General features: G+C 37.4%; 1 protein-coding gene and 1 non-coding gene across 4 annotated transcripts in view; both read left to right on the top strand.

Annotated features, from left to right (window-relative positions):
• The window catches only part of FTO (FTO alpha-ketoglutarate dependent dioxygenase), a 242,386-nt gene that overhangs the window by 137,259 nt on the left and 84,272 nt on the right, over window positions 1-20,855 (top strand). The gene's annotated exons all lie outside the window — the stretch shown is intronic.
• Window positions 569-762, top strand: LOC137862193 (U2 spliceosomal RNA). The gene has a single exon (XR_011100081.1). It is a non-coding gene; the product is annotated as a U2 spliceosomal RNA (small nuclear RNA).

The following is a 20,855-nucleotide window of genomic DNA, read 5'->3' as shown; positions in this document are numbered from 1 at the left end:
TTGTGTGCACCATTAAATATAGAAGGTAGAACTGAAGTCAGATCAGTGTTTATTTAGCTGCCATGAGAAGAGAAGGAAGATATTTATGGTGCCTCTGCTAAGCAGAGTTCTGGTGTCACGGGATCAGTGCATATGCAAAGGACTCCAAGTATCTTTTCTAAACCGACGTTGTATTTTGGCTGGACTACCATAGAAAACTTATGGAGAAGTTAATTTTTGGAGCTGTGCCAGCAAGACTTCTCCTTATATATAGGCCACTGAAGAGGTATATAGACCTTTGTGTTAAGACTTAGAAAGCTTCTTTGCATACAGTGACTGTAATTTCATTTTAGTGCCAGACTGTCAGAAATCAATAGTTCCATAATGACTGGAAAACTTCTCTCCTGTGAACATATTTCTGTCACCAAGCCAGCCTATTGTTAAGCTAGCAGCTATTATTAAGTATTAGCAACTGCAGATTGCCTTTCGGTACATTTCTTTGCTTTTCTGGGAGGATTAAATATTAAAAACGTTAATGATTTGTAAGGTATGGAGGTGTACTAATGCTCATAGGTGCTTTATTTGGCTAATTGCTTCTTGGCCTTTTGGCTAAGATCAAGTGTAGTATCAGTAATTAGCAGTTTCATATCTGATACGTCGTCAGTGAGAGGATTTCACATTAAATGGATTCTGTGGTTGCCTTATGTGGTCAGTTACTAAATTTTAAGTTAATCACTTCATGAAAATGATTATATGAAGACAAAATATTTTACATGGTCCTTAATGGCATGGTAAGGGTCAAATGTCTGCTGCATATAGAGACACTATTCAAAAGGAAAGTGACTGACAGACACTGTGTTGAATGATCCCATATCCCTGTGCGACCTGACAAAGAATGCATCACATCACACGTGCCAGCCCACACCTTCCTTGTGTAGATAAGGCAGAAAGAAGAAAACTGATGTAGTAAAATTACAGAGGAACTTGCTGCTAGGCAGCCTAACTCAAGCTGGATGTTGGACAGGACACAGGGTCTGTAAAAGAAAGTTCCATGGGATTTTTGAAGGCTTTTCGATATGGTGTGTTTGTTTGGTTTTTGTTAGGCCAAATCTTCAGTCATTTGGGGCACCATACATGAAGGCTAAGGCTCGCCTGGTATATGCCATTTAGTAGAAGTGACTTAACATGAGTGATTGCTATGACTTTAAGACCCAAATACTACTCCCAGCATGTTTTTATTTCAGAGTTGGTTGTTTGCATTATTCCTTCTCTAGGCTAAGGAGAGACAAAAGAACTACTTCGATTTCATTCATCCCAGTTAGGTGTTCTCAGTTACATGTGTGTGTGCCCTCTGGTGGTGCAGCAACGCTATAAATCCTGAGACAGTGCTGGCTCAGTGGTACACTGTCACTTTTTTCAGGTCATCTCAAAGTCTTGATGATACACTTGATGGAAATTATGATAGAAAAGGCAAGCATCTCCATGCTGAGTGATTTAGGGTTGTTTGTATATCCATCTTAACCACCTTTCTTTCAGTTCAGTAATGTCTACGGTAATGTTTAGAAGCCCTGCTAGACCCCAGGTTTGAGATTGATTTTGGATATTCTACAGTGGTTTTGCAGTTTACATGCTGGCTCCCAGGATGGAAAATCCATCAGTAACAGACTTGCATTACTCTTTGCTTGAATTTGCTTTCTTCTGTACCCATCTTCTTCCTCTACTGCTAAGGATGGGAGTCGAGGCTTGAAAAGGGATCTATTAATAAGTGCAATGATTCTCAGAGGTATCAGAATGAAGAGTACTTCAAGATCAAGTCTTAATTTTGTGTGGATTTACCTGGAACTAAAAATGTTGAGGTCACATCCCTCCTGAGGTATGAAAGTGTAGGAGGGAAATAAACCAATTGCACATGGAAAGTAAAAAGAGACCATACGTAACGTTTAAAAGCCACTGGGAAAAAAAAAAGTATGTAGAGTATGTACATGTGTCTGTATATATATATATATATAAACAGAAAAATATTATTCAATAGAAAGATGTCTGAAGATGTCTGTGTATTTTAGAAGATATTGCTAACAGTTGTATGAAAATATGAATTCAAATACAGGATACAACTACAGAATACAGTGTAACACACCTTATAATTGCTTTGGAGGTTCATTTTCAGATTACTGACTAGCAATTTTGGCTGTGGTGAGTTTGCCACTGACACGTGTACAAGAGGCATATATTAAGTAGTGATAAGTGGTTCTTTTCAAATATTATTCTTTAGCTTCTTAAGAGCTCCTTGGTCATCTGTTGATACCATGCTGTTAGTCTGTGTATGGTAATAATCCCTCATGATGAATGATCTTTCAGAGTGCATACAGAATTCGTAGTCCTCCTTCTTTAAATCATCCTTCGTGGACTTTCCTTTACACAAGATGCGTAACAGAAGGGGGAGTCATCTGTGATTATAGAAAACTTTATCAAAAACTCCTGTTCCCCAATAGCTAGTAATGCACTAGGCTTTGTTACCTGAACGTTTTCCATTCATTAATATTGATTACTGAAGAAGGTTTTATCCCTGTTAATAGGGGGCACGTTTTAAATTTTGGATCATTAATGTTTAACTAGATTTTAATTGTTAAATGTTACAAATTTATGCAGGTAAAGATTCAATTTCTTCAATTAATTTACATTTACATATTCAAAGATCTTTCACTAAGGCTATTCTCATAAAACTTTAAGGGTCCCAGAAGGATCTCTGGTTTTTTAATTCTTTCATTTTATCCCTGCTACTCTCTCCATATTATGTCTTTGAAATTGCTAGACTTTTTTCCACGTGGTACTTAATAACATTTCTTTTAGCCTTTTAGGCAGGGGTTTGTTTCAACAGATTTACGTAGAAAGTATAAAGTGAAATCTAAAAGTGTGTGAACGAGTTCTAAATTTGTTTTGCTGCAAAGCTGGGAATTGATAATCTTCTCCATTATGCACATGTGGGGAAAAAAAAGTAACTGCCTATTTGATGGAACAAGCAAGTCAAGCAAAGAAACAATTCCTGGGAACACTTTTCCATCTCCCCAGGTTCCAAAAGCCCAAATGAAAACAGGTAAAGTTAAGTTTGATATTTTTCGCATCCTCTAGAGGAAAATTCATAAAGATTGTGCTTTTATGTATTCCTTTATCTGAGTTGGGTATTTCTCTGGAAGTGTGTTATCTTGGGTGTAGCCATTTTATATAAATATAACATATAGATGTGTATGATAAGTTCCTAAAAGTTCAGTAGGAAGTTACTTAAACTAGTAACTTAATACTGACTTGTATGATGTTAAGGTAAAATACAATATGTGGCAAGGATGAGAGACAGAAGTGAGGAACATCACTGACTTATGAACAAGTGGAAGAATATGTCTTACAATATTACATTTCACAGAGAAAGGAGACAAATTTCTTAATTTTCTTGGAAACAATCTGATCAGCTCATAATTGCTTATGTTCACTCCCAAATAAATTGCTAAACAGTTTGTATGTTCCTGTATGTTCGTCATGTATTCTGAAGTAGTCTTCTGGAACTTAAGTCAGTAGTTTTAAACTGGCATTCAGTGGAAGTAGGAAAAATAAAAGTTGAAGTGGTGGTTGAAGAAGATCTAAAGTTCTTTATTTATTTATTTTGATAATAAACGTCAGTGTTTTGGGGGAGCTTTGCCAATAGAGAGTGAGAGGAAAGAGAAGAAAAAAAGGAAAAGAAAAGGTGTGAAGGACAAGGTTAGTAGTTAGCTGACACAAAGTATGATCAAAAGGACATGCTACTGGAATATATTGACCATTAAGGAACAAAAGTGTGTACGTTTCTTGGGGGTAAACTTGACTTGTGTTATGAAAAGCAGTTTTTGCCAGAAGACAGTGTTTTTCTTGGTAAAGATTCATCCTGTCAGATAGTATTGATTTTAATTGTGCACAAAGTATTACATAAAAAATGGCAGCTCCACTGTGATGCCACTTACCAGCTGGTGGTTAGCAGACTTTGGGCAGAACTCTTGGCTTCAGGGCTGGCAGCATTCAGAAATGTACTTAGTGGTTTGAGGGAGAGGCTCTCATCTGAAAATGTGATTACTTGATAATGGGGGAAGGGATAGGACTTCACTAGGTCAGTTTCTTGACTTTCTGTTAGTAGTTGTCTATACTTAAAAAAAAAAAAAAAAAGGAAAACAAAACTACAGAGTTTTGTTTTAATATACATAAAAAATCGAGTTACGCTGGAAAGTGATATAAATTATCTCAGAGTTTAAAAACTATAAGCATTCAAAACAAATTATATTTCCCCCATTAAAAAAAAAAAAAGTTCTTATTCAGCATCTCAGTGAAGCATTTGCATGTTTAAGATTTTGCGTCTGTCCATCACCAAATGCACACATGATTTTATGCCTTTGATTCTGAGCTTAAGACAGAAAACAATCTGATTTCCAAGAAGGAAGGTCTTTCATATTAGAGCATCATGTTAGTCCTGGCTTCTGCTAATGTGAAAATAAGAATATTTACTGCATAGGGACTGAGATCTACACATAAAATATCTATGAAGGAAATAAATATTTTAAAATGCAAGCACTAACATTATGTTGGCACATCAAAATAGGGTCAGAGGCTGGTTCTTCCTTTAGAAGTGTCAGCGTTCTAATGCATAGTACTGCATACACTGAACCTTTCATGAAAAAGTAGCTACTGTTGCTTTTTGTCTAATGGGGGGAGAAAAAAGTTGTTTTTTTTTATTTCAAAAGATCATAAGATTTCTATAAATAGTAATATATAAGGCTTTCGGTCTTAAGAGAAAATGGAAATTTTTAGAGAGATGATTTATTCCATCCGGACCTCACAGAAGAGACACCAGAATAACATCTGCCTGGCAAGTTAATTCATGTTTCTTTTAATGACGATAATTTCTTTAAAATGAGCAACAAAATAGTAATGCTTCAGCAAGATAAATGTATCTTTTTTTCTAGTTGATCCATGTCTAATACCAAAATGTTGAAGAGTATACTTCAATCTTTATGTATTTAGCCTAAGTGCACAAAAGAAAGAGGTGTGCAACGTGATGTATTGGAAGCCAGGAATTTCTGCAATCTCAGAAGCCTGCTATCATCAGCTCAGATCCCTGCTTGTTCTAGGTAGCATAAAGGATGCCAGAGGATAGCAAACCCTTGTTTCAAAACCTTCATGCACCTAATGTTGGTGATCGTATGTGTAGGGCCTTTTTAAGATAGACTAATGAGAACGATAGCACTTGCAGGTAATCCTATTCCCTTCTTGTTTATAATGGCAACAAAGAGAACTTGGATCTACTTCCTGACTTTGCATATTCCCCCATATTGGTTTGTGCTTTAAGAGCAGAATATGTTCTGTTTTCAGCTTTTGTTTAGAAGACCATTGATTTTTATACAGAATTAAAGTGTATACTATGCGTTAATTTTCTGTACATAGTTATTTCCTGGTAGTGATGTCTAGATGCAAAGAAGCAAGAGGAATGCAGATCATTAATGAGACACAGAAGAAGGTATACAGATTTTGGAGGACCCTAAATGAGAATTTCACCTGTGTCCAGTACTCAGGCTTGATGTATACTGAGTACCTGTAGCTAAATGTTGAGTAATCTCAATTTCTGGTGACCTGGTTGGGAGCTGGACTTGTTTCAGATCTGTCTCCGATCACTTTACCAATTTCCAGGTTTCTGCTGTAAATGACACATGGATTTGTATAAATGGGAAGGTTAAATAAATAGCTTGTACTCTTCACTCAACTTGTTCTCCTGCCTTCAGAACTGCTGATAGATTAAACATGCTTTGAGCTGTGCTATTCCTTAGAATTTGCTCTAATCCAGGATTTAAATTCTAAGACGCACAATGAGAAGATGAGAAACAGTTTATCATGGAGTAGCCTCCTTGCAAATAATAACTTTATAGATGTTATATATATATATATATATATATATATATATACACACACACACACACAAAGCAAACTGTAAAATGCAAAAAAAACCCTGGTGGGTGAATTTCCCTCTTAAACTTTGTAAAGGGGACTTGTTAGTTTCAGCCAGATTAGGGGAAAGCAGAATAATAAATTTGTATGTTTTATAAGTAATTATCTAAAAGACTAATAAAGAAAATTAAGACCTCAGACGATGTGAAAGTGATTCACATTTCAATTGTTTTCTTGGTTCCAAAAAGCTGCTACCTCGGTCCTGTTTGGGTTCACTTCATAGTGAGTGCAATGTGTAAATATCATTGGCTTTTCATTTTTTAGCAAAGCAACAAGTGCACACCATTCCTTCCTCAGTGCATTTCTAAAGAGGACAATATTTAATTCAAGTCAAATGGTAATTAGCAGCCTACAGGTACTGAAGGCAGCAGTCTATACAATGTTTATATCGGCATTATTCTTAAAAAAAATATTCAATAATATCCTCAACTGTTTATTTGATATAAAATATCGACATGCTTTTGCATTCTTGTACAAACTTCTGCTCATCAGCTTGTTGAACCTTCATCAGTCACATGCAACCTAACAAGTGAATAGAAATGTAATTGGATACAAAGAATAGTCTAGCAAAGTGTAAATGTACATGCAAAACCTAATATATTAGCTGCTTCATGGCAGTAAAGATAAATTTCAGTGCCTTCTGCCCACCTATAAAAGCCTGCACAAATGGCTTGGAAAGACAAGTATGCAGAAGGTGAGCTCTATCAAGTACCGAGTGAACAGATAAGGTAATTAAAAGCTAGGATTCTTGGCAGATAAAAATGTACGATTGCTTCCTTAAAGTTGTAATAGAGGTTCTGTGCATACTATTTGCATGTAATGGAAATAAATTCATACATTGTAACCGGTGTCTTAATCACAGAATCACAGAATCACAGAATTTTCTAGGTTGGAAGAGACCTCAAGATCATCGAGTCCAACCTCAAAGTTGGAGGTTACTCCTTAAGTTACTGAGGGTGATACTGGGAATACAGAATCCTGCATTTGTACGTCTTGTTCCTGACTATCTGCATACACTTAAATATGCTTTATCAATGCAATTAATAGTTTTGTGTTTGTGTTCAGGCTTTGATATTTTAGCCCTTTCTGTTAAAAACATTTGAATGAAAATTAAATATATTTTAAGTTCTTGAAGACCCAAGAGAGCTGATTTCTAGTCTTTCCACTGTACTCACTATATTTTGATTAGTCCCCCAAACTTAGCTGTAGTGAACATGTTTGCATAGGGAGAGATAGAAATAATACAGTATCTCTTTTTAAGACTGCAGTCTCTACTAAAAATAAAAAGGCAGACTCTGATTGCACTGTTATGACATGAGTTCTGAGTCCAGCCAGTTCAGACAGGTCTGCCTAAAACTATAATCAAGTTGATTGTATTGCATGGGTATTCTAATTTCCAATTTGGGATTTGGCTACATAATCTCCAGTAGGGTATGTCTAATCTTGAGACCCAAAGTCTTTGTATAAACTCTGGGTTTTCCCCCATATGTCTCTGCTAAACTGAGAAGTGTCTTCTGGCTGAGTTTGCAGAGACATTACATTACAGAGTAAATCAATACAGCGCTGTTATGTCACTGTATCTTTTTCAAAGACCAGCTCAAATTTTGTATGCTGTAGCTTTGATCCCTTTCATTTAATTCTAAGTACACTTGTTATTATAGTAACTGTTGTTTGTATGTTATTTTAGCTTTTTACTTAAGTAGCTATTTAGCAATTTAAATGAAAATGTAATTAGGTTACATCTGTTTTACATGCATGTAATACCACGCAGATGTAAACTTATATTAAAGCCATATTTTCTTTTTGGCAAAAAGACATAAGAATAAAATTGTAGCAATCATGCAATACATCTTTTTATTTAATAGTGTACACAAGATGTATTCCAGTGTTTATGTTGTGATGGTAACAGCCCTTTCTATTTTTACGGGAGACAGCATGGGAAGCTAACTGATACAGCCCTTTATTTTAGTCGTACAAGGACACGTACAGTGTTACACTGGTGTAAATCCAACGGCACTCTGTTGAAGTTAGTTAAAATTCTTTACCAAACTCATCCATTTATGTAACTCAGTCTTCTTGGAGCCAAATCCCACTCTAAAGGTCTCCACAGAAATAAAGCATCTTTGTGGGTTCACACTGTTACGAATGAAAGTGATATTTGGCTTTCAATAGCTTTATTATGAAGATGAACTTCCTGCTGGACTGATCTTACAAGGTGCTGAGTGCCCTCAGCTATCACTGAGCTTGGTAGGTTTTTATGCTCTGGAAAGAGAGATAAAAGACATGGATTCAATTCCAGCTCCCTGCGTCTTCGTATAGGTGCTTGATGTCTGTGTACCACTGTAATTGTAAGAGAATTTCTCGTGCCTTATTTGTTCTTTCCTTCTCTGACTGTAGGCTCTTCACGGCTGATTCCTGCTCGTTGCTTATATGGTGCCTAGCACAATATCAGGGTTGCGAGCAGTGCCTGTTGATACTGGTCATACTTGTTGAGATGAGTCATAAGGGAAATATATAAAGAAGCTAGGGTACCTGGCAACTCCCTAAAGATGACTAGTGTCTTAAGACTTCAGTTTTTTTTGTAACAGCCAATTTGTTGATCAGTAAACTAAAAATACTGAGCATGAATATGTTTATTCTGCAGCACAACACACATTTTTGATGGAAAGTAATGCCTTGAAACCTGTGTCAATGAGATTGTTCCAATACATATTTTAGTTCCATTTACTTTTTTAGAAAGTAATTGTGAAGGAATTTACACGTTTTTTCTTGTTTCTTTCCTGTGGATGTTGACGGGCCTGATTCTACAGGCAGGTGGGACTATACAGAGACATTGTACAGCTCCAGAGTCAGAGGATAAATTTAAATCTATTCCAGTTCCTCATTATTAGATACTTTAGGGCTAAATCTTGCTGCTTTGAAGGGTGAATTAGGTACAAATAAGGACTTCGAGATTGTCTCAGAGTAATATTCAAGCCAGTCATTTTTAATGTAAAGATGATGGAAGCCACAGAGGATCAGTATTGCAGTATTGCTTCTCAGCCACACCTGTTAGCTCTGATACAGGTTACATTTGTTATAAAGCTTGTAGTTTAGCACTGTGTAACTTCGTTGTTCTGAGGGAGCCTTAATGATCCCCTCAAAACAATTTGGTCAAAATCCATAATTCTTTTTGTTGTCTTACATTTGTTTAAATTAACTAAGACTGGGACATAATCATTAAAATCCATAATCCCAGTCTTGAACTTTAAAAAAATATATTAAATATGTTTGCAAATATTGACAAATTACTAATATTTATGTAAGCATACGATTTTAAACATCTTAAAGTCTTTTTTCACAAGTACTGTGCTTTTATTCCAGGGTTGTCATTTCACAGAATTTATCTTTTGCTTTTGTCTTAAATGAGCTGGTCCTGATAACTTTGCTGCATAATGTACTTTCAATTTTCTTCATTACTTTGCCAAAGAAACTGATGGGTGCAGATCTATTTATTTTCCCACCGCCACTTCCCCAGAATTAATGAAGAGATTGGTTGATGGTTATGTGTGTGATATGTATATAGGATGATAATATTAACAACGGGGAAAGAAGAAACACAATTTTTTCTCTAAGTATTATTCAGCAAAGGTTGAAAGCTGAGGCTTGGAACATTTGTATTTTTCCTCTCCTTTCTCTGTTGAAATATATTTTTTTTCCTCCTTTTGGGAGATAAGTGCCATTCTCTTTTGCTGTGGACTGGGCTGTGGAGTACTTGCCCTTGAGCTAATATGATATATAGAGACATGTATGGACGTATAAGTACAGAGACAGATGTATAAATACATATTTAAACTCCTGAGCATATATATGTATATATATGTGTGTATATGTGTATACACGCACACATATTTAACTCTATAGTTTTAGCTGTGTGGCCCAAAGCCGTGTGCTCTGTACTCGAAGTGTCTCAGTTTCTAGGAGCTGGTGCCAAGGACACCTCCCCACCTTTCTGCACCTCGTGTGCTGCTCCCAGGCCGTGAGGGTAGGCTTTGCAGAGTGATTCAGTGTTCCCTTCCGTGGCAACTGGCTGCATGATTTATGGTGACTTTAGGTAGGAACATACTATGTACAGTCGATTCTTTCTGTTGTCTCCTTCTAGACAGCCTTATCTGCATTCATTGCATGCAAAATATAATGGGTTGGCAAAGAAAGCCAGCTCAGAGATGTATTGGTGAGGCTTGTAGTGCTTAAGGACTTTGTCTTGGATCCACAGCTGGTCCAGCCCTGCTCCTCAAGTGTCCCTTCCTCTCCAGGCAAGGCAATGGCACGTGCTGTTCCTTGTCCCTTACCTGCCCTTACATGGCAGGCTGATGGAAGGCTTGTGGTAAGTTAACTCTTTGTAGCTGAATTCACCATTAACTTTGATTATTGACGCCTCTCAACGGCTAGGACAGATCTCAGTTTATTACTGGTTTTAATACTGCAAAAATTCTGGTACAAGCTAAAGCTGCTGAATATATTTTAAATTCAAAATCCAGTGCGTGTGGAGGGGGAGAAAGTGCCTGCCTTGATTAATAATTACTAAAGCATTTGAGGTAGCATGTAACATCTTTCCGTTTGTGTTATGGCAGCTCTCTTTGCTGAAGAGTGTCTGTTATGACTGCCGGAGTGCGGAAAGCACAGTGAAACCTGGACTCAGTATCAGATCATGTTTCACTAACAGAACAAGATTGATTTATTGTGTTACATCAGGGTTAGATGGACCTAGTACTGCTTCACCACATGCTATTTCATTCCCTTGTCTACTAAGTATGCAAGTACAAACAGCTTTAACACAATTCTTTACCTAGAAACAAGCCTGAGGCTTCATCCAAATACTTTTAACATATGAAAATTGAGCTGCTTTGAACTTGTATGTTTTTGATAACTGCTTGGTATGCTTCCTGGAGGATCACCTGTAGGCTTTTCTTTCCAAATCCTAATCCCTTTGATTAAGTGCCAGGACAGATAGCTCTCATTGAATAACTCCAGTCTCATAATTCTTCCTTCATTCAGAGTTGAAAGGGAGCAGCTCAAGCTTCAATAGGTAAATCCTCAGATTTAGTTAAAGTAATTCAGACACTTAGAAACTGAAGTTGTTTTGTTCTGAAACAGGGTTCAGATGGGCTACTGAGCATTTACATACCACTTGCTGCCAGAAGCTGCAGGATGAGAAAACAAAACAAATTTTTTAGCAAGAAGGATTAAGAGTAGGAAAACTTTGAGAACCAGACATTAAAAGACAACCTGGCATGGAAATTTAGGCCCAGAAATAGGAACATAGTTACTTTGCTTGACTGCTCTTATTTTCTTTTTCCGCGAGATCAGACGGTGGTGCCGGGCTAAGCATTCCATTCCTTCCTTAGCCCTCTCGTTAATAACACCAAAACAGTGAGCACGCAGGGGGAAAAAATCTTATTCTTTTTATCTTTACAAGTATGCCTGCTGGGAACAAACCTGAGCCAGTTCAAGATTCTTCTGTTTAAGTGTTTGTGGCAGGAGAGTATGATGGAGAAACAGAAACAACCCTGTTAGCTGCTGATACCTTGCAGTAGTAGATAGCTGTTGCATTTATCTCTCTGTACACGTCACTTTGCGTAAGTGCATAGTGAAGCCATATTGTCTGTGTAGGAGTCATCCTTCACCTAAGAAGGAAGAATACTTCCACGTGAATAATTTGCTATTGTTAATCCTGCTACAGCCAGCAATGGACCAGAACAGGTGAGAGAAACTACAGGCAGTTCACGTGACACAGCTCGGCATAGCGCCTTTAGCCTGGCAAAATGTCATCGTTAGCAGAATGCAACCTGCCGAAATAGTACATAAATGGGGTAGTCTGGAACTAGACCACTCTGTGAAAAAGCGATTGTGCTTCCACTGGCTACATCCACACTTTGTTAGATTTCAGCAAAAACAAGTGGGTGACCGTGCGCCTTGGCAGCAGGACACTTTCAGTGGAGTCCCTGTGCCTCTACAACCAGGTGGATCCAAAAATTCAAGTAGAGCTGATCTTGTAGGGAAGCTTCCTCTGGTGACTCTTCCTTTGTCCCTTATTTGTTGCTGCCATGGTAGGAGGTGGTGTTATTTCTGCAGCTCTTTGGCATGCAAACCATGCTAGCTATTTGAATAGATGGCTTTACCACTAAACCAAACCACCTTTGGAATGAATTACGGACCTCAGAAACTGCAAGAGTAGATTAAAAAATATGAAATACAAAGAAAGACAGCCCCCACAAGCCCAGGGTTGTTCTTACTGTTCAAAGGATAAGGCTTTTTCAGTCTTTTCTTTCTCAAAGGTCTTGCTGCAAACAGCCTAGCAATGCCTCTTGTCTTCAATCAGCACTAACTTAGCATTTGGTAGACCTGTGGAGGAGGTCATCTGTCTGATATGGAGAGGTTTTATAAGTTCTTAGCTCTCACTTATTATTTGATGCTTTAACTAATTTGATAAATGAATCTAGTAGGTCTTAGAGTTATTATTAGGACAGTGACAACCTGAGGGTTCTGGTTAGTAAGATAATAACAAAAGTAGTTTATTTAACCAAACTTTGAAGCAGAAAGCCCGAAGGCCTCTTGTTATTACCTCATTAACTGGAAATGCCATTAACTTATTATTATTATCCTGTAATGGTTCTGTCTTATCACTTTTGCTTTCTGATCAGCAAGGGTATTCAATGAAATAGCAATAAATTTTAAGAAATTACATGTACCGAAGCAAGACTATAAACTAAAAATGAAAACAGAGGGAAATTGAACATTCGAGCATACGCTTTCCAAAAGGAGAAAGATTCTGCATGTTCTTACGACAAAGCTTTGGAATGAAAGCAAAAGTTTATGACACATTTTATTACACCTGTAAATCTGAAAGCTTAGCTATAGTTTTTAATTTTTATTTTGCCTCTATAACTATTTTTATACCCTTTTTATAGTTGACTGGTCCAAGGTTTAAAATAAGTTCTACTGGGAGTCTATGCCCCATTAGTCTTCTATAATAAAATGTGAACCTGGCTAAAATAAAACATGATGCCTTAAGAGCAATTAAGAATGGTCTTTTGTAGATAACTGTAACATGAAATACAATCACTGTTTTTATTAATGGATTTGGGAAAAGGAGTTCAATGATTTATAGCAGAAGAGTGGGTTATTTTACATTTTTATTTCTTTTATTTTATGTCTCACTTTTCAGAAAACCTTTTAAGACACCCTGAAATAATCAAATTCTGTGTTTCAAATGTTTATCATGTTAACATGAGCCTTGGTATCTGTTTTATTTAGGTAGTGCTATGATGTCAGCTAAGGTGTCCTTTTTTTTTTTTTTTTTTTACTCCAATACCCCAAAAGTGTTATTTTTGAAAGAAAATCTTGTTGAATGTTTTATAAGAGTGATAAAATGTAAATGCTGTGCTTTGTACTTTATAATGGCAGGATTTGTAGGACACAAACATAATCTACTGGGCATTGTCTGAACACAAAGCATAGCATCTCGTTCACTCTTAGGTTTTTTAAAAACTCTAAATACAGTTGACAGATGTTTCTCTAATAGTAGAATAATAGTTTCATTGCAATTATTAGATTAAGCTTCTAACAATTTGAAGTCTTGAAGATATGTGTTTAATATGTCTGGGAACGGAATCTGCACTGTTAGACTTGGAGAGGTTATAGTTTGTTCTTATTGTTGAAACACTTCAGGGAAAAGACTTCAGGGAAAGCTCTCCTATTTGGATCTTAATAGTATTTAATATTCTGGCTGCAAACACAAAGTGTAAATGTGGCCTCAGTACAAATGAGAAGAGAAGGACCACAGAGTGAAAGGAAAGGCTGAAATGGCTGGGATCTTTTCTCATCTCCCTGAGGCTGTAAGCACTGTCAGCAATGTCCCGGAGCCTCCAAGGCTCTGGATTTCCAACAGCGCTGAAACCACCTTTTGGTTTTCTGCTGACACGCCAGTCAGCTGAGAGGTGTTACACACGTGCCATTTACAGCTCAATGCACGGCTGCCTGGGACTTGAAAGTCTGGAGGCACCGCAATCTGGGCTTGGCACATTTAGAAGCACGTTTTCGCAACTTTGTACTAGTATACTTATATCTCAAATAAGAAATCGATTAGTATGGGCTAATAAGTGTGAGAAAAAGCTTGAATAAAGGCCATTGATTGTAGTTTTCAAAAATGTTCTCCCCAGCAGAGAAATGTGTAGCTTGGGCCATAACAATACTGCATGCAAGGTGACTGCTGGCATTTAGCATACGCAGGATCAAGGCAGACAGAATACGTGCCTGGAAACTGGCAGAGCTTACAGTCCTCCAGGCGAGGCAAGTTAGAAAGCTTAAATCCTGACTGATAAAACTGAGCTAAAATTCATGTCCAATGTCAGCGTTTGGAAAAGCAATCAAATTCCCGTTAGCTGAGCTTGTCTGAAACTATATATAGTTATATAGTTTGTCTGAGACTATATATGTAAACTATATAGATACATATATAATTATATACAGTATATGTACATATTCATAAAATATTATAGACATTTACTGCATTTGTATATATTTGCTGAGGGGATAGCGTGGAAGAGGCTCTTGGCTTCAGAAGAGCAGTATGAGTATTGTCACTGGCCTCACCTTGCTTTTTGTTTTAGCTGCCACCAAAAAGAGCAAGTTTCAAATGAAATTTCTTCTACAGGAAATACTGCTTCCACTGGGATGGCGATTGAAGTATAAAATAGAAATCAGTGGGTAATGTTTCTGCGCTTACAGTCAAGTGTGGTTGTAAATGAAAGCATTTATTTGATCTGCGTGCACGTCGTTTGCAAATGCCGTTTTGCCAGCCATTCTGTTTGCACCACGGGTTTTGTGGTAGCGATGAATTTGGGGGTTAAACCTTCTGGCCCAAAACCAAGGGGTGGTCTTAAACGTTTCTGAAGGCTTGGCCCTAAGTATCATTTGGTAGTGACAAATCGTAGCTGATGGCCTGTGTGCTAGTAATACCCTCCCTGTGCTGTAACCAGATCCTCCCCTGGCCAGGGCAGCGCCCTATTTTTGGAATACCCTCTTGGTACAGCGCCAGCAGGGCGCGTCCCCTTGAGTTCCACCTGCATCTCCAGCCGTCCCCAGGACTCCATGCTGGGGGCTGGCTGCCCAGGCCCCTGAGGGAGATGAAATCCTGGTCAGTCTTCAAGATCAGGTCTGAAATAGCTCCTAATAGAAACTTGTGTCGTTCTGTGGGTGTAAGAATTCAGCCTTTGTTTCAAACCAGAAGCATGACAGGGTCTGTCCTTCAGGATATGTCTTGTGGATTATCCAGTGATTCGGAGCCTGGAGAAGAGGCAGCTAGGACGTGGGTTTCCTTAGCTTAGCCTACTTCCAAAAGGTAATGAAGTTAAAGACAAAATCAAAAGTTTTGAAGGTGTGTGTAGGAATCTAGTGCACAGATGCTCTTTGCAAATGATAGGATTTGTGCTTTGAACTTACCCAGTACAGCTTGAACTGCACCATGGAAAAGCTGAGGGGGCTGAAAGGTAAATAGCCTGAGGAAAAAAAACTTTGTGAAAGAGCCAGCAATCCACCTGTGCAAATGCTCATACCCCAAATCCACCTCTGGAAGGCAAATGAAAAGCAGAATGACTGAATGGTGTCCTGCAAACTTCCAGAAATACTGTTTTCTCTGGAATTCTGTAGGAAAGAACAAGGATTGTCGAATGGTGCTGCACAGTGTTGGGTGGCTGAAGGCGATGTAAGCTCCCTCAGTTCTGTCTCTAGCAAATGTAAATAAAATGACATTAATCTAGATGATATACACAGAACAATCACTACCAAAATAATAAAATTAAATATATATATTTTTTAAATACTCATTTTGGCATCATTCTACAGGAGAGCGCATTTACTATGTTATTGGTTTGTGGACATTGTGTGTTATTTTTACCATCTCTACATGGCTCTGAAACTAATCATTGAAGTGAGTGATAATTGCCATTTTGCTATGGCAATTTATCTTGTATTAACAATATTTTGTCTGCTTTTACTGCTAGTATCCACATGGCCCATTTCCAAGGGTTTGTTCATTGTTTATGCTGTGAAAGTGTACTTTAATGTGATGTTCCTGTTACTGACACTGTCAACAGGGTTTGGAGATCTGCATGTTAATTTAATTATCACTTTTTTCACGTTAAGCAATTAAAAGCAGCTTGCAGAACAAGTCAAACTGTTAACTCTGTTCATACAGGCTAAAAAACATTCTCAGAAACAAATAGTTCATATTTTAGAGAAAGGAGTGGCTGTGGTTGAAGGCAGCGTATGATTACTGGTCATCACAGAAAAGCTTTTCTGTTTTTTTCCTCCTTACTAATACAGTAATTGAATAGTTTTCATAAATGCAATAATTGGCCCTTTTTAGCTTTTAGAATTTTAAACACTTCAGACTTCAAAGACAGCATGCAGTGGAAATACTGTGGGTTATATTAAACAAAATGCATGCTTTGGGTTCTTATTAGTAGCATTGACTTGAGAGTGAATAGCACCAAGGTTTAAGATGCACAAACCCATTCACTTGAGACTTTGTGTTCTCTACTTCCCCCTGTAGTTTCTTCACTCTCCCCAGCTGCTCCTCAGCCTTTTATCTTCAAGACAGGGAATATGAGTCAGACTGTAGCACTGTATTTTGGTCTTCACTGGAGCTTCCCATTTTTATTCATATTTTGCATTATTTAAGTTTCCTAATATGAAGAAATGCAGGGCCACATTGATGTCTGTGAGAACTTTGCTATTAACTTCAGCAGACCCAGGAATTCATCCAGGGAACTTCAAAGAGATTTTGCTTGTTTCAGATGCAGAGCTACAAATAGTGACTGGGACCATAGAGAGCATATGTATCACATTGCAGAGGAAGTGATCTAATAATCATATGGAAAATTAGACACAGATTAACTATGTAGAAATAGAGAATGGTACAGCTCTGGTTTAGAACTGGAATTATTCCCCCCCCCCCCTTTTTTTTTAATGAAACAAAATAAAGTGGAGGATCATAGGAAGGAATAATGTTACTGTTTGGAATCAATAACTGTATTTGTATACTCACTGGTTTTAGTTATTATACTTGCAGTTGTGTTATTGCAAGATATTAGGAGGCATCTCTGTACTGAATAGACTTTTTTATATTCCTTCTAAACAGAGAATAAGTAAACAAAGCTTAGTCTGATTTTGATTTATAGAGCTCACCATTAAAACTCATCACTCATGCACAGTAACACATGCCTTCAGCTTCCTACATACAATATTTGTTCAATTAACACTCACTGTGCTAATTTGCACATCTGCATCAGCTTTCCCTTCACCCAGCTGTAATGCAACTCTTAACTCTGTACAACTGCTGCCTGTGGTGGGATGCATCCTGTTTTAAACATCTGCAAGTATAGAGTATTTGGGGTAAAGCTTTGTTAAAGTGGTTCATAAGTGACCTGTACTTTCAGCTGAAAATATGTTTTCCTATCCACTTGTTGTTGAATATAAGTAGCATAGAAATAATTTGAAATCAGCTTCTTTCAAGTGCTTTTATTCTCTATTAAGAAATCCTTTTGCTTCCTCATTCCTAGAAGTCACTTTGGTGCCTGGTGTTTTGGATTTGCCTCTGTATGTGACATCCAGGTTGGTGCTCGTTGTCCTGAGACACCTAATGTAGTCAATGTCTCACTCTTAAATACCATAAGTGATACGAAATATGCACGAAGGCTTCCATGGAGAAATACATCTGTAAAAATTAGTTCACAGTTTGGGGACAAAGCAAATCACAGCGGTCACAGAGATCGCATGTACGGACATTTGGGCTTTCTGTAATTTTTAATCACTTCCTTTTTAATTTAGTTTAGGTTATGGACTAGTTGTTTGATGTATTGAAGGCTGAGTTTTCCTGTGTTTCGTACTTTGATTTGGGAGCTCTGGCTGAAATGTTGTAGTCCTTTCAGGAATTCCCTCAGTAAGGCTAGATGAGTCTCTGCATGAAATGTGAGAAAGCATTAGTTGGCTTGGACAGATGGGAGAACAGAAGTCTCCAGCCTTCATGTGTAAAGTATCTTCAAAATTACATTTATTCATAAACTAAATGATACGTTTGCACTACACTAGCATATTATGTTTAGAGATGCTGGGAACAACAATTATCAATAGTTTTTTTTTTTAGTGAAGTACATTAGTGCTTCAGGGCTGGGTTAAGGTGTTGTGTTATGAATCTCCTTTCTGCAGAAGACGTTCAACTGCTGTGTGTGCTCTGTATAGGGACAAACGTCAGGTCATCTTTCAGTAGAACTAAATGGTTGCTTTGCTAAAGCAGATAACGTTGTGATGGTGTTTCAGTGCTCATTTCCTCCTGTAAATTATAAAATAAATGAAAACATTTCAAAGGCATTAACTGTGTACTCTAGAGGTGTATTTACTCTGCCTAGCTTAATCCTCATATTACCCTTGCAAGTCCATAAGACTGTTTTGTGTGTCATCTGTAGAGCATGAGGAGAAAAGGTACCAGGTTAGGACAGAGGAGGGCCAGAAAGAGCATTTCAGTTCTGCAATAAATGGAAATGCTTATTGTCCTTTTTGTCAAAAACACAAACCCAACTGCTATTTGTATTTTAGAATATATTAATGGTCTAGCACATGTAGAACTGCTGTTTTCAGAGTTTTTCTGCACAGGGATTAATTTAATCTTGTGGTTTTGTTGGATACTTTGCCTGCACTGGTTTTGAAAACTGTCTTTTGTGAGAAGAAAGTATAGTTGCTTCAAGTCAAGTATTTTGATTTTCTATCAGAGGAATGGGTTGAAAGATGACAAGTTCCTACTGATTATGTGCAAGCTTTATCACTCAGCTGTTACCATCTGAACTCTTTCATAAGTGGTTGTATCACAGGGGACTTTCTCTACATCGCTACGCTTTCCTGGTGTGCTCCCATCGCCTGCAAGTCAGTCGTTGTCAGCTACCGTTAAAACAGAGCAAGTCCCTGTGTTAGGTCATGTAGTAGGGAGACATCTCTTCCAAATCAAACTTTTTCTAGGCATCTGCTTTTTATCAGAAAGATTTCTAAGCTGCTAACACTCACAGTTGCCATGAACAGAGAAAGTCATCTGACTGGAGTGTTAAGTAATGTGTAAAACCCAGCTGCGTATGGGTTTTATAGGCTTAATGACTTCTTGTATCCATGCTGCACCTCCATGGCTATGAGGAAGGAGGTATTTTGTTGCTGTGCTTGGGCTCATGTTTGTATAATTACTGCAGATGCTTTGAAGAAGTAGAGTTTGCTTCTGATCTTCCCTGAAATTCTGAAGTTAAGGAGACATCTTTGCCTCAGCCAGAAAATTCACTGTGAGGTCTACCTGCTGGAAGTGCTGAGCAGCACAGTCACTGTTCTGAGTCCCAAACCAGAGGAGGCTACAAGAAATTGTAGTTTTGCCTGTTTTCCTCAGACTCGGTGGAAAAGCTGTTAGAAGAGAATTTGTGTGGTGAAATCAAGGTTCATGTTGTAAGAAATCTAAAAGCAAGTTTAAATAGGAAGTTAGAGTCGGAGTCAGTGGTAACATACAGGCTTTTTGAAATACAAGAAAGCCATTTGAAGTAAACCAGTAACCAAGCAGCACACTTGTTTACAGCTGAAGTTTTAAAGAAAGGCAAGTGACTGAAAGAGTTAAACACCTGGAGCGAGTCTGCTAAACTGCTAAGCTGGCTTTTGGCAGCAGTAGCAGCATGCAGAGTTTTTCTCCATTACGGTTCAGTTCAATGACTAATTCATTCAAAGCTGAGAAACCAATTGAGGGTTGAAAATACAGGAAAGCTTATTTTCCTCTTCTAACCTTTAAATAAATTGATATAGAAGAGGACTTGAGCTACAGGTTTTACAAAATTGCTGGACATGAAAAAATATATATCTGTTTCTGATATTTCCAATGCACTTTATTTTTAAATTAAAAGCCAGCTATTAAAAAAATTACTATCTTGTGTATTTTCAGTTCTTCTCTAAATGTAGACATAAATCACGCTTGTCTTTTTTAATAAATACTTAAATGATTGTTAATTGATTACAAAGTACTAAAGTGTAGTAATTGCCCAAATAAATTAGTAGAGTTGCATAAGGTATGTGTGTGCATGTATATATGTGTGTCATTCTTCTAGTTATCGTAATGAGTTGTAATTCAACTTTTAAAAATAGTTACTAGTCAAGTACAAAACAAGTTGTAATTCATGCATTTCAGCTTTTTACAAAGGGTCCCTTCCTTCGATGCTTCCTCTTGTGTTTACTTAGGTGATGTTCCTCTGAGCTAAAATCGGCCTGCTGGAACAAAATGCAAGGTTCACATGTCAGATCTTGGGCATTTACAGATAGCAGTAACTGACCAAGAAAAGTATCTCAGGTTTGCCTGTATGAAAATAAATACTTCTTTACAAAGGCTAGAGGTCATTTATGTTTTGACAAATGATATTCTTTAACCAGGTCTTTTGTATTTTTCCTATGCTTGTAAAAGAAAGTTTAGACAAGGAAGAAGTCCTATGTATATTCTCTAAATAAACATAACGTAAGCCCACTTCCCAATTTGTTGAATACTATTTGGAAGCTTGGGATAGAGGTTTAGATAAATAGACTGGCAGAGAATTGAATTACAGGAAATTCTCCATTTGAAGTTTTAATTTTAGTTTTTCCTCACCTCTTGATTCTGAAAGGGAGACATGAGTTAGAATATTTTTAATCCATTATATATTGTTGGCCATGCTTTTATAGTTACCTAAACAGTCTTAAAGCAGTGCTCGCAAGAATAGATGAAATAGTGGTTGAATATTATTTAAGAGGGTCTTTTTTTGTAGAGAATT

The sequence above is a fragment of the Anas acuta genome, chromosome 10 (genome assembly GCF_963932015.1).
Source record: "Anas acuta chromosome 10, bAnaAcu1.1, whole genome shotgun sequence".
NCBI classification, from domain to species: Eukaryota; Metazoa; Chordata; class Aves; order Anseriformes; family Anatidae; genus Anas; species Anas acuta.
The sequence above is the reverse complement of the archived record's forward strand: the minus strand, read 5'-3'. Positions and strand labels throughout refer to the sequence as shown.